The following is a 13,252-nucleotide window of genomic DNA, read 5'->3' as shown; positions in this document are numbered from 1 at the left end:
TTTTGGGGTGTGCTCCCACCTGCCTGAAGGCATCTGGGCTGTGCAGTGAGGTCATGATCAGGTAAAAGAGGAGAGATACATGAAAAATGAAAAGTGAAAGATGAAAAATTGGTCATAGCTCTCCCTTCAGGCGCTGCTCCGTGTCTTCTAGAGCTGGGTTGCTGCCTCCGCTTGGCTGTGACCCCGCCCTCTGGCCTGAGGACTTCTGGCTGCTGGCCGCCTTGGCTGCATAGATTCAGAAATCACTGTATTTTGCTTCCATCTGCAGATTTCTTCTCAATGGGCACAGGGAACTGGCACCTAAAACCTAAAACAAGATCCAAAGCTCTGCAGTTTTTCTACAGACTGTTCTTTCTCTGGTTTTATTTTTTTTTGGTTTTGGCAGAGGAGTTTTCACTGCCTGTCTCTGCTTTCCCTGCCCCCAAACCATAAGTCTCCAGTTTGTACTTTTTATATGTCACCTCATTACCTAAAATTTAATCATTTCTGGTCTAGTTGAAGGAAATTTTATTCTTACCTTAGGTCCTACCTCCTGCAATCTGGAGCTCTTATGCAGATTCTAGACTACTGTTGTTGTTGTTTGGTGCCTTTGAGTCTGTACAGACTCGTGGAGACCTTATGTACAATAAAATGAAATATTATCCAGTCCTGTGCCAGTCTCATAATAGTTGCTTGAGTCCATTGCTGCCACTATTCCAATTCATGTCATTGAGGATCTTTCTCATTTTCACTGACCCTCCATTTATCAAGCATCATGTCCTTCTCTAGGCACTGGTCCTTCCTGATAATATGCCTGAAGTATGAGAAACAAAGTCTGATCATCCTGGCTTCTAAAGAGTATTGTGGCTATACTTCCTCCAACACAGATTAGTTTGTTCTTTTGGCAGTCCATAGTACTTATACTATTCTCCTCTAACACCATAACTCAAATGCATCAATTCTTTTACTGTCTTCCTTAATCACTGTCCAACTTTCACATGCATATGAGGTTATTGAAAACACCCTGACTTGGATTAGGTACATTTTAGTCCTCAAGCTGCTATCTTTGCTCTTAAACACTTTAAAAAGGTCTTGTGCAGAAGATTTGCCTAATTCAATATGTCATTTGACTTCTTGACTGCTGCTTCCATGAGTGTTGATGGTTGATCAGAGCAAAATGAAATCTGACAACTTCACTCTTTTCTCCATGTTATTTATTGGTGCAGTGGTGAGGATTTTTGTCTTCTTTACATTGAGGTGCAGCCTGTACCAAAGGCTCTGGTCTTTGATCTTCATTAGTAAGTATTTTAAACCCTCTTCGCTTTTAGTAAGCAAGGCTGTATATCTGCATATTGCAGGTTGTTAATAAGTCTTCCTCCAACCTTGATGTCATGTATTTTTCCATACAATCCAACTTTTCAAATTATTTACTCAGCACACAGATTGAATAACTATGGTGGAAGAATAAAACCCTGGTGCACTCCTTTCCTAATTTTAAACTATTCAGTGTTCCATTTGAACAACTAGCCTCTTGGTCTTTGAACAAGTTCTTCAAAACACAATTAGAGTTCCTGAATACTCATTTTCCACAATGTTGTCCATAGCTTGTCATTCACCACAATGTTGTCCAAGCTTGTCATAATCCACACAATCGAAAGTGTTTGCCATAGTCAATAAAGTACAGGTAAAAATATCTCTGGTATTCTCTGCTTTTAGCCAAGATCCATCTGATGTCAACAATGATGTCCCTTTTTCCATGTCCTCATCTGAATCCATTTTGAAACTCTGGTAGTTCCCTATCAACGTACTGTTGTAGTCATTTTTTAAAATATCATTACCAAAATTCTGCTTGCATGCTACACCAATGATATTATCTGTTGAGTACTGCATTCCATTGGGTCATCTATCTTTAGTATAGGCACAAATATGGGTTCTTTCAATCAGTTGGTTTGGAAGCTGCCTTCAAAATTTCTTGTTTTAGATGGGTGAGTGCCTCCAGTGGTGCATCATTTTGTTTAAAGATATCAATTTATATTCCATCAATTTCTGGAAACTTGTTCTTTGCCAATGCCTTCAGTGCACCTTGGAATTTCTCCTTCAGTATCATTGGCTCTTGATCATATGCTACTTCTTGAAATGGTTGGACATTGACCCTTTCTTTTAGGTACAGTAACTCTGTGGATTCCTTCCATCTTCTTTTGATCTGTTATTCAATATTTTGCCCATATTGTTGTTGTTGTTGTTAAGTGCTGTTGAGTTGGTTCTAACTCATAGTGACCCTGTATAGGTTTCCCAAGAAGTGGCTGGTGAGTTTGAACTGTTGACATTGAAGTTTAAACTGACCTTGTGGTCCAGTGCATTATCCTGCAGCACTACACCAGGATTCCATAGAATACTTCAATATTTTAAGTTGAAGCTTGAGGTCTTTTCTTCAATTCTTTCAGCTTGAGAAATACTGAGCGTGTTCTTCCCTTTTGGTTTTCTAATTCCATATCTTTGCACATTTCATTATATTTGACTTTGTCTTCTCAAGCTTCTCTTTGAAAATTTCTATTCAATCTTTTACCTCCTCATTTCTTTCATTTGCTTTAGCATCTCTACACTGCAGAGCATGTTTCAGAGTGTTTTCTGACATCTATTTGGTCTTTTACGTCTTTCTTCTCTTCTTAATGACCTTTACTTTTTTACTATATGACGTTCTTGTCATCCCATAACTCTTCTCATCTTTCGTCATTAGTGTTGAATTCATCAAATCTGTTCTTGAGATCATCTCTAAGTTCAGACAAGATATATTCAAGGTCATATTTTGTCTCTTGTGTACTTGTTTTAATTTTCTTCAGCTTCAGCTTGAACTTGCATATAAGAAATTGATTGTCGGTTCCACAGTCTGCCCTTGGCCTTATTTTGACCAATGATATGGAAATTTTCTACCACCTATTTCCACAGATGTAGGCAATTTGGTTTTGGTGTATTCCGTATGGTGAGGTCCATGTGTAAACTCATCCTTTATGTTGTTTAAAAAAGGTATTTGTAATGAAGAAGTCAATGGTCTTACAAAATTCTATCATGCGATCCCCAGCATTGTTTCTATCACTAAGGTCATATTTTTCAAATACCTATCCTTCCTCTTTGTTTCCAATCTTTGCATTCCAATTGTCAGTAATTATCAATACATATTGATTGCATGTTTGATCAATTTCAGACTGAAGAACTTGGTAGGATTCTTCAGTTTCATCATCACTGGCTTTAACTGTTGGCATGTAAATATGAATAATATTTGTATTAACTTGTTTTCCTTGTAGACATATGAATATTATCTGATCACACACTGTGTTGTACTTCAAGATAGATATTGAATGTTATTTTTTGATAATGAATGTGACAACATTCCTCTTCAATTTGTCAATAGTAAGCCATGTGGTTTTTAGGTTCAAAATGACCAAAATTTGGGGGTTCAAAATGACCAATATCAATCCATTCCAGCTCACTAATGCCTAGGCTATGATGTTTATGCATTTCATTTCATTTTTGCAAACTTCCAATTTTCCTATAGCTCTGGTAGCGTAGTGGTTACGAATCGGGCTGTGGACCTTAAGGTCAGCGGTTCGAAACTACCAGGCGCTCCGTGGGAGAAAGATGAGGCTTTCTACTCCCGTAAGGATTTACACCCTCGGAAACCCTGTACAGGGTGGCTATGGGTCGGAACCGACTTGATGGCAGTTAACAACAACAACAACATACTTCATATATCTATATTCCAGATTAATGGATATTTACAGCTGTTTCTCCTCATTTTGAGTTGTACCCCATCAGCTAATGAAGATCCTAAAAGCTTTTCTCCATTCGGATCCTCATGGTCAACTATACTTTGAGAAAGTAGTTCTTCCCTAGTCATATTTTGAGTGCCTTCCAACCTACAGGGCTCATTTTCCAGCATTATATCTGACAATATTCTGGTGGTCTTCATCATGTTTCAGTATTCAATATTCTGGTGCTCTCTGAAAGTGTTCCACTGTTATTCATGAGATTTTCAGTTAGTAAATATTCAGAAGTAGTTCATCTCTCCTTCTTCATAATCTGTATAAGTCTGGAAGCTCAGTTGAAACCTGTCCACCATGGGTGACCCTGCTGGTATTTAAAAAATCCATGGCATAGCTCCCAGAATCACAGAAACATGCAAAGCTCCCAGCTGGCATAGCTCCCAGCACCACAGTACAGTAAACTGACTGGCCAGTGGTGAAATTCGGGACTACAGTCTGTTAACCTTCACCTTAGATCTGACCTGACCTGATAAATGACCCAGATCACTATTGATCCAAAGTTGACTACAAATATCTCTCTATATTGTCACTGTCAAACCAAGAAATTAAGTAAGTATAAGTGATCAACTCATTCTCATTGGTGCTAGATTTCCCAATTTCTACACTAAACATCTCTCAATCCAGAAGCTCTCAGTCCTAGGCAAACCAGTACAGCTGGTCACACTAGGTGTATAATTAAATAACAAAACCTGGGTCAGACATTAACACATATGTTTCCTTAGTAATCAGTTCATACTTTTTTCATCTTAATTCATTCATGTGTTGTCACTGAGCAGCCAGTTTGTACTTTTATCTCATACTCCATGTGGAGTTCAGATGGAAGTAAAATGTGCTTCCTCCTCTCCCTGAGCCAACAGTTTTCAAGAGAAACATGATAATTCCATTTTGGCATAAATACTGCAATGCAAATATGGAACTGGCATTAAAGAAGTACTTGAAGTCACCATCATTTTGGAAAGTCAGAGAAAGTTTCCCGGAGTAGGGGACAGATGAAATAGGGATGGCTGGCTCTTTGGGACTTGGCAGTTGAAAGGATGTAGTGGCTACTAAAAGGATAGATTTTCTGGGCAGAGGGGACAGTCAGATCAAAGACTCGGAGAGAAAGAGCTAGTGCAATTGGGAAAGTATTAGGAGTTGAGCATTAGGAAAAAGTATAAGGATTTGGGTTCAGAGAGATAAAGTTATTTCACAGCTAGCAAAGATGGAGACATCTTTCAAATCATGGGATTTGCAAAGTATGGGAATGCCCAGGACTCTAGTTAGAGACAGATGAGGAATGTTTGATAACACAAATTTTGTCTGTAACAAAAAAGATTGAAATTAAAAAGGGAACACAAACAAGAGACAATTGTAGGATAAAATGCAAAGGGAAAAGACAGAAACAAAAATTGTTAAGGGCTGGTATTTGGGTAGAGACTCTGTTTTTGTGGAACAAATGATTCTAATATGAATTTGATAACAGACAAATACTTAAGTAACAGAATTAACATCAGATGGGAATGAGTTATGAAACTTAAGAATGACTTGAGAATAATTGATTGGATAATAAGTACTGACAAGTTATCAGAGTAAACTTCTCTAAAGAAATTACATGTGAGCTGGATTGTTTTAAGTCTGGGGAACAGCAAGAGCAAGACAAGAACAAGCTTAGTATGTTGAAGGAATAGACACAAAATCAGTGAAGCTGGAAGGGAAGCTATGTAAAAAAGGTGACACTAGAGAGGTCAATAGGATCAGACAAACTAAGACCTAGTAGAATGGAAGTTTATTGCTAAATGAGTGATGTCATCCAGCATGGGACTTTTGCACAGTAAAGTTTGGAAACATGCACATAGAGTCACATACACACCCTTAGACTGCCATTTAATTCTCCATATTATGATTCTCAAGCTTTATGACTGTGAGAAAGTCATTCAGCAATAAATGGACAATAAAAATTTGAAGACTTATTATGTACCAGGCATGCTACTAATGTTAGGACATATCCCAAATCAAACTCACTGCCATAGAGTCTATTCCAACTCATAGTAACTCTATCTGGGGTTTCCAAGACTGTAAATATTTATGGGAGAAGACAGCCTCATCTTTCTTCTGCAGAGAAGTTGATAAATTTGACCTACAGAACTTTTGGTTAGGATATTAACCCATAGGGCTAATATTAAGGACATGTTGTTATTGTTGTTAAGAGCTGTTTAGGCAGTTCCAATCCATAGCAAAGCTGTATAGGGTTTCTGAGGAGCAGCTGGTGAACTTGAACCACCAATGTTGCAGTTCAAAAGACCTTGAAGTCCACCACATTAACCCACAGCGCCATGGAGCTGTCTCTCTGTAGTTCTGGTACTTGGCCCAAAATTATAATGATGATAATCTTCATGTTGTAAAGATTTTGCAATGATCGAATGAGATTACAAGAGTCAAAAACCTAGTTCAGTGCCTGGTATGTAGAACATATTCAATAAATGTTTGAATCTCTTATACAATCCCTTATGAGCACTTTACCTTTCTATTGTGAAATTTATCATCCATGAGTTCAGGTCAATGTCTGTTAGTATTTCTACCTAATGCTGCTTTGTTCAACTCTGTTATATCTTTTCAAAAGAACTGTTTCAAAATCCATTTGGTAAATACTAATTTTTGTCCTTACATTTCCCCTTTAGAGTTCCAAGGACTATAAATTTATTTTAAACCCTATTAATGATGACCATAATTTAAAAAACAGTAATCTATTATAAAGTTTGAAAGCCAATGAATAGGACTAAAGGTTACCATGTCACCAGAAAGTTCTGAGCAGCAATCTAAGGTATAAACCATTGGTCTCTCCATATACAGAATAAAGAAGAGTGATGAAAATTGAAGATGCTTGGGATCAATTGGTCTTATGGACTAATGTACCATGTGAACGTCAGTCTCCATGACTGTGAGACCAGAAGAACTACCACTACCAACTGCTCTAAAAAGGATCACATTAGAAGGTCCTGGATAGAGTGGGAGACAATGTGAAATAAAACTCAAAATTATTAAAAAGACAAATCAGTGGTTCAGACCCACCAATTGCTCCTTAAAACCCTATGCTAGCCACTATGCATTTGAACTGACTTTACAGCACTAACAACAACAGCAACAACTGGTCAGAAAGAGATTGGAGGAACTCAAGACTATGGCTTTCAGCTACCCTTCAGGTCTGGAATGGAACTTACCTTTATGGCCCAGTTTTCAACTAAAAGATATCGATAGCTACATAGGGGGACAGTAACACTTGTGAGGTCTGATCACAATGAAATCGTAAACTGTTCAAGATAAAAAAGGCAACACTTACCTGGGGACAAGGTTCAGAGGGTAAGAAAGGAACATGAAATGGAACTAGGAACCACAGGGAGGAAGTGGGATAACTGTGGCTACATGAGGGGATTGCAATAATTGAGACGAAAAAAAAGTGTGTGATTTGTTGAATGTAAAACTGATGCTCTGCCCTGTAAACTTTCACTCAATTCACAATAAGAAGTTAAAAAAAAAAAAAATTCTGGGTGTTGGTGCTCAAGAAACACTTGCATATTCAGTGTAGAATTTGAAAGTGGTGGACAAATGCCAGATGAAGAACCGCTAATGATTTAAATTTTTTGTTGTTTTTATTGTTGCAAGTTGCTGTTGAGTTGGTTGCAAGTCATGTGACCTTATGTATAATGGAATGAAACTTCACTCAATCCCACGCCATCTCTCAAACAAAGGTTAAACCTACTGTTTCAACTACTTTGTATTTTGAGTGCCTTCCAACATGAGAAGCTCAACTCCCGGGATGGTATTAGACAATGTTCTATTGTTAGCCATACGATTTTCATTGGCTGATTTTCAGAAGTAGATTCTTGGATATTTCTTTCTAGTCTGTCTTAAGTCTGGAAGTTTTTCTAAAACCAGCCTACCATAATAGGTAACCTGCTGTTATTTGAACTCCTAGTAGCATATCTTCCAGCATCATAGCACACACAAGCCATGACAGTACAACAAACTGACAGGTGAGTGGTATTGTTGATGCAGCAGCTGCTTATTTCACCCATGAGAACCAGCCCTTTGTCATTATACACCATCTATCTGGAAGCTCATTTATCAGCAGCCTAGTGCAGTATTAGGAGTAAGTCATTTACAAATGAAGCCATCCCTGAAGTTTTTTCTGATTTATTTCAGCACTGTTTAAGAATTCCCAGAAAACCCCTATTATCAAATCTGGAATTTTAGTGTGGCACTGTGGAACAAAGCACTGGACCACAAGGTTGGTTTGAACCACAAGGTCGACGGTTCAAGCTCACCTGCTGCTTCTTGGAGACCCCATGAGGCATCGCTATGAGTCAAAACTGACTCATCCATGTAACAGCAAACAATAACAATTATCAAAACTATTGTAAATGTGTTTCTGAAATGTCATGCTTAGCTCCCAGGCCATAAGTTTGCTAGCCCTTGGGTTATATGCCATGCTACTTGTCTGTGATTTGATGTCTTAAATGTGTGAGTTAAATAAAATTTCTCTTAATTGGCACACACACACACAAAAAAATTCCCAGAAAAGTGAATGATTGATGAAAGATATGAGAATTCTTTCCAATTTGAGCAAACTCTAAAAACATTTGGAAGTTCCCCACTACCCCACACCCCACCATGTACTTTCCCAGATTTGGAAATTTAGGGTTATCAAGAACCCTGTGAACCGCAAGGTCATCAGTTTGAAACTACCAGCTGTTCTGTGGGAGAAAGATGAGACTTTCTGCTCCTGTAAAGATTTGTAGCCTTGGAAATCCTGTGCAGGATCACTATGAGTTGGAACCGACTCCATGGTACTTAACAACAACAACAACAACTGTGTGTTAGATATCACATTCTTTGAAGTGGTTCACAAAAGTGATATGAACTAGAATTCTGTCCTTAAGTCAGCATATTCCTGTAAGCCTACCTTCCCAATGCCTTCAGGGTAAAGCCTAAACCCTAAGTGGGACCCTTTGTGTTCTAGCCTCTGCCACTTCTTTGCATGTCTTTTTCCTCTGGCTAAGTAAAGGATTTCTTCTTCTCCAGACATCTCTTGTCCTTTATAGTCACATAACCATGGCTCTCTTTGAATTTTCCCCAGGTGATTTCCCAGAAACAATTTGATACACTGACAAAAACATGACTATCAAACCCAAGTTGTCACTTCCTTGCTGCTGCTTCTTCAGCACGTCAATTTTCCACTTTCAGCCTTAGTTTTCCTAGCTATGAAATGAATACATTGGACTATATAATACCTTTTTCCTGCCATCACTGATGTCTAGGATTCTAGAGCTAAATAAGAATGGTCAGTGCATATCAAGAAATGTTATAGTAGAGAGAAATACTGTTAACTGATGATGTATGGTGGGATTACAATCATTGTAATGAAACAAAATATATGACTTGTTGAATGTAAAACTGATGATCTGCCCTGTAAACTTCCACTCAATTCACAATAAAAACTTTAAAAGAAAGAAAAGAAATGCTATAGCATGTTTTCTCAAAGAAAAAACAAAACATTTCTGCTACCTACCCAATCCTACTTCTCAAAATGATGATGATGAGGTCAACAGAACTGGCCCTGAATCTTGTGTTATTTATCTGCTTCCATTTCTGGGATTCAAATTCACCAGCCATTCTTCAGAAACCCTATATAGGGTCGCCATGAATCAGAACCAACTTGAAAGCACTAAGCAGCAATCATTGCCATTTACTCAGAGCTCTCCTAGTTCACTCATCAGTTCCTGCATCCTTACACCAACTTTGAGCAGTATGGATTACTATCTCCATGTTGTTGTTAAGTGCCATCAAGTCTGTGCTGACTTACAGAAACTCTGCATAGCGTTTCCAAGGGGCAGCTGGTAGATTTGAACTACCGACCTTGCAGTTAGCAGTCCAGTGCTTATATTACAGTACCACACTAGGATTCAATGTTGCCTGTGAATTACTAGAGGCACAGACAGATAGAATGACTTACCTGAGGCTGTGTAGTAAAGCCATGGAGTCAGGATACAAGTGTAGAACACCAGAAAGCCTCCCCTTAACACTCAATATCCTTAGCAGAATTCTTGTGCCAGGGTCTCCTTGGAAATGCAGTTGCCTAAGGAGACTTCAAGAGAAGAGTCTGAAACTCAGCCTTCTGCCAGCACACGTTGAATCGGACTGACTCCTCTCTCCACAGGGAGAAGAGACTAGTTCCGTATGTGATATAAGGAAACCACAACAAGGCAATCCTTGGAACTATAAAATTAAATTAAATCAGGGGTTCTGGCTGGGGATTTAAACATCTTAGCCGCTCTAATTTCTCTAGAGATGCTAGCAGCTTGAGCCAACTCCCGTCATGCACTCCCTCCAGAGTCATAGAATGTTTTTGCCCCAGGTTTTTAATCTGGTTTAAGTTGACCATTTGGAAAGGAGAGAGCTTCCTGGACCCAAAGAAAAGAGGGCCTTCTAGGCTCGGGAAGGATTGTCATCTACCACTGTTCTAGTAGCACACACAGGAAATGCTGGGATTGTGATATATACAAGTGGCGTGACTGAGTACGGCTACATTCTGAGCACTTTACATTCCTTAGTTCTAAGAGCAAAGCCATCAGGTAGGTTTAGGTCTTGTCTTCATTCCCAATTAAAGAAGAGGGCACTGAGGTTCACAGGGATAAAGTCACTTCCCAGTGAGCAAAGATGGAGTTATCTTTCAAATCAAATCTTTCAAGAAACATCTTTCTCTTGGCATCACATGTCTATCCCACCTCCAACTCCCATCCTAGAATGCTTTTTAGATCCCTGAGGATTTAGCATAGTGTAGTCTTTCTCAGAGAAGACATTAGCTTGTAGCTACCTATATCTTGGTGTCCTGATGTGGCGTTGTAGGTAAGTATTACACTGCAAGATTGGTTTGAACACAAGGTTGGCGTGTTCAAACTTAGCATCCACTCCTCAGAAACACTATATAGCATTGCTATAAGTCAAAACCAACTCAATGGCAATTCACAACAACAACAACCTGAACTTGGAGTGGGCAATGCACACAGGAATGCTGACATGTTTTCCAAATGACATTGGCATGAATCGGCTTACATAAATAAAACTTCCCACCACAAATCATTTGGTGGGAAGAATTGTACAACCCAAGCAAAAGGTCTTACGTATATATTGTCTTTGATGAGAGACGACAAACATGCAGACTCTGTGGCAATCTCTCCAGGTTTGAATCACAGCTCCTTCACTACTTTTTTAACCTTGGGCACATTATCTAACCTCTCATCCTCTCTCTTCATCTTTAACAAGGAAATAGTATCGCTAAGTAAACAGATTTGCTCTTATCTTTAGATGGTATAGAGTTGGCCCCTGATTCATGGTGATCCCATTTATAATGGGATCAGATCATTGTAATCTATAGTTTAAACTGATTTTTCAGAAGTGTTGTTGTTGTTGTTACGTGCCGTCGAGTCGGTTCCGACCCATAGCGACCCTGTAGAGTATACATAATTTACTATCTATAAAGAGCTTAGAATACTGTCTGATATAGAATTAATGTTATACATGTCTGTTATTAATATTTTTTAAAAATTATTGATAATTTATCATTTAATTCACACATTGAAAGTATTCAACATTTGTATAAATATGTTTGCAGAGTTGTGCAACAGTATCACATTCAATTTTAGAACTTTTTCATAGTCCCACAAAGAAGTCTCCTACCCATTAACATTCATTCTCACCTCCCCCCCTCCACCACAGATTTATTTTTGGTGTCTATGGATTGGATTATTCTCAATATTTTATACAAATGGAATAGTTGAACATGTGAAAACTTATCACTGTTTTTTTTTAACTTAGCAGGTTATTTTCTAAGTCCATCATCATTGCAGCATACATTCACTCCTCTTTATGGCCACATAATATTCCATCCCATGGATATAGCTATGTTGTTCATCCAGTCATCAGTTAATGCACAATTGGATTGTTTGTACTCTTGGATTATTTTGCAAAAATGCTACTGTGAACATTCCTGTACAAGTTTTTATGTGAACAAATGTTTCTCTTGGGTACATATTTTAGAGAAGAGTTTATAGGTCTTATCAAAACTGAATGTCTTGAGGAACTTCCAGACTGAACCATATTATATTCCGTCTAGCAATGTATGAGGGAGTGTGGTGGCTCCACATGATAAGCATTGGACTGTGAACTACAAAGTCTGAGGTTCAAGCTCTCCAGCCACTCCATGAAAGTAAAATGAGGCTTTCTGCTTCTACAAAGATTTAAAAGCCTCAGAAACTATACAGGGTCACTATGAGTCAAAACCAACTTGACAGCACATAACAAAAACAATAGCAATTGTATTAGCATACAATTTACTTTATATCCTTGTCAACACTTGCTATTATGCATCTTTTTATATTATTTTAGAAATTTTGATAGGTAATATTATGTGTCAGGTTGACTGGTCCAAAATTCTCAGTGGTTTAGTAGTTAAGTTGTAAAAAATTGCCCACAATAACATCTAATATAATACAATTATTATATGGTATGATTTACTATGAGCAGCCAATCAGTTGAAAGGAAGTTTCCTCAAGGGTGTTGCCTACTTCTGGTATTTTGGTCACTTGGGCAACAATTGCTTGCTGCTTTGCGGGGTCTGGGTCCTGAAACTGGTCCTTCATTTAACCTCCAGGTCTTTTGACCCAAGCCAGTCATCTGCTATATTGGGAGTCATCATCAGCCTTTCATTTTACCTGTTGACTTTGGATTCATTTACCGCTACAACTAGAAGCCTGCCTTCTAACCTGCTAATCTTGGGTGCATTAGCCCCTGCAGTTGAATCAGGAGAGGTCTCCAACCTGACATTTGGCCCATGGACTTGGAACTTGTCTGCTTCTATAACTGTATAAAATTATTTCCTTGATATAAACCTCTCTGTATATATGTAAAGGAGCCCTGGTAATATAGTGGGTTGTGAATTGGGCTGCTAACTTCAAGGTCAGCAGTTTGAATTCACCAACCATTCCATAGTAGGAAGATGAGGGTTTCTGCTACTGTAAAGATTTACAGCCTCTGAAACCTACTTGAAAACACAGAGCAGTGGCAGCTGCAGAAACAAATATGTATGTTGTTGTGGTGTGTTATCAAGTATATTCCAACTCATAGTGACCACGTATAGGGTTTCTGAAAGTGACACACCCAGTCTTATGTATATATGTTGGTGGTGGTGGTGGTAGGGCCCTCAGATAAGTTCTGACAGCATATTAAAACACTGCCCTATCCTGAACCATCCTCACAATTGTTGTTAGTTTTAAGCCCATTGCTGCTGTCACTGTGTCAATCCATCTCCTTGGAAGTCTTGCTCTTTTTGATGACCCTCCACTTTACCAAGCATGATGTCCTTCTCCAGAAACTATTCCTTCCTGATAATATGTACAAAGTTTGAGAAATGAAGTCTT

Source organism: Chrysochloris asiatica, unplaced genomic scaffold (genome assembly GCF_000296735.1).
Source record: "Chrysochloris asiatica unplaced genomic scaffold, ChrAsi1.0 scaffold00081, whole genome shotgun sequence".
Taxonomy (NCBI): Eukaryota; Metazoa; Chordata; class Mammalia; order Afrosoricida; family Chrysochloridae; genus Chrysochloris; species Chrysochloris asiatica.
The sequence above is the reverse complement of the archived record's forward strand: the minus strand, read 5'-3'. Positions refer to the sequence as shown.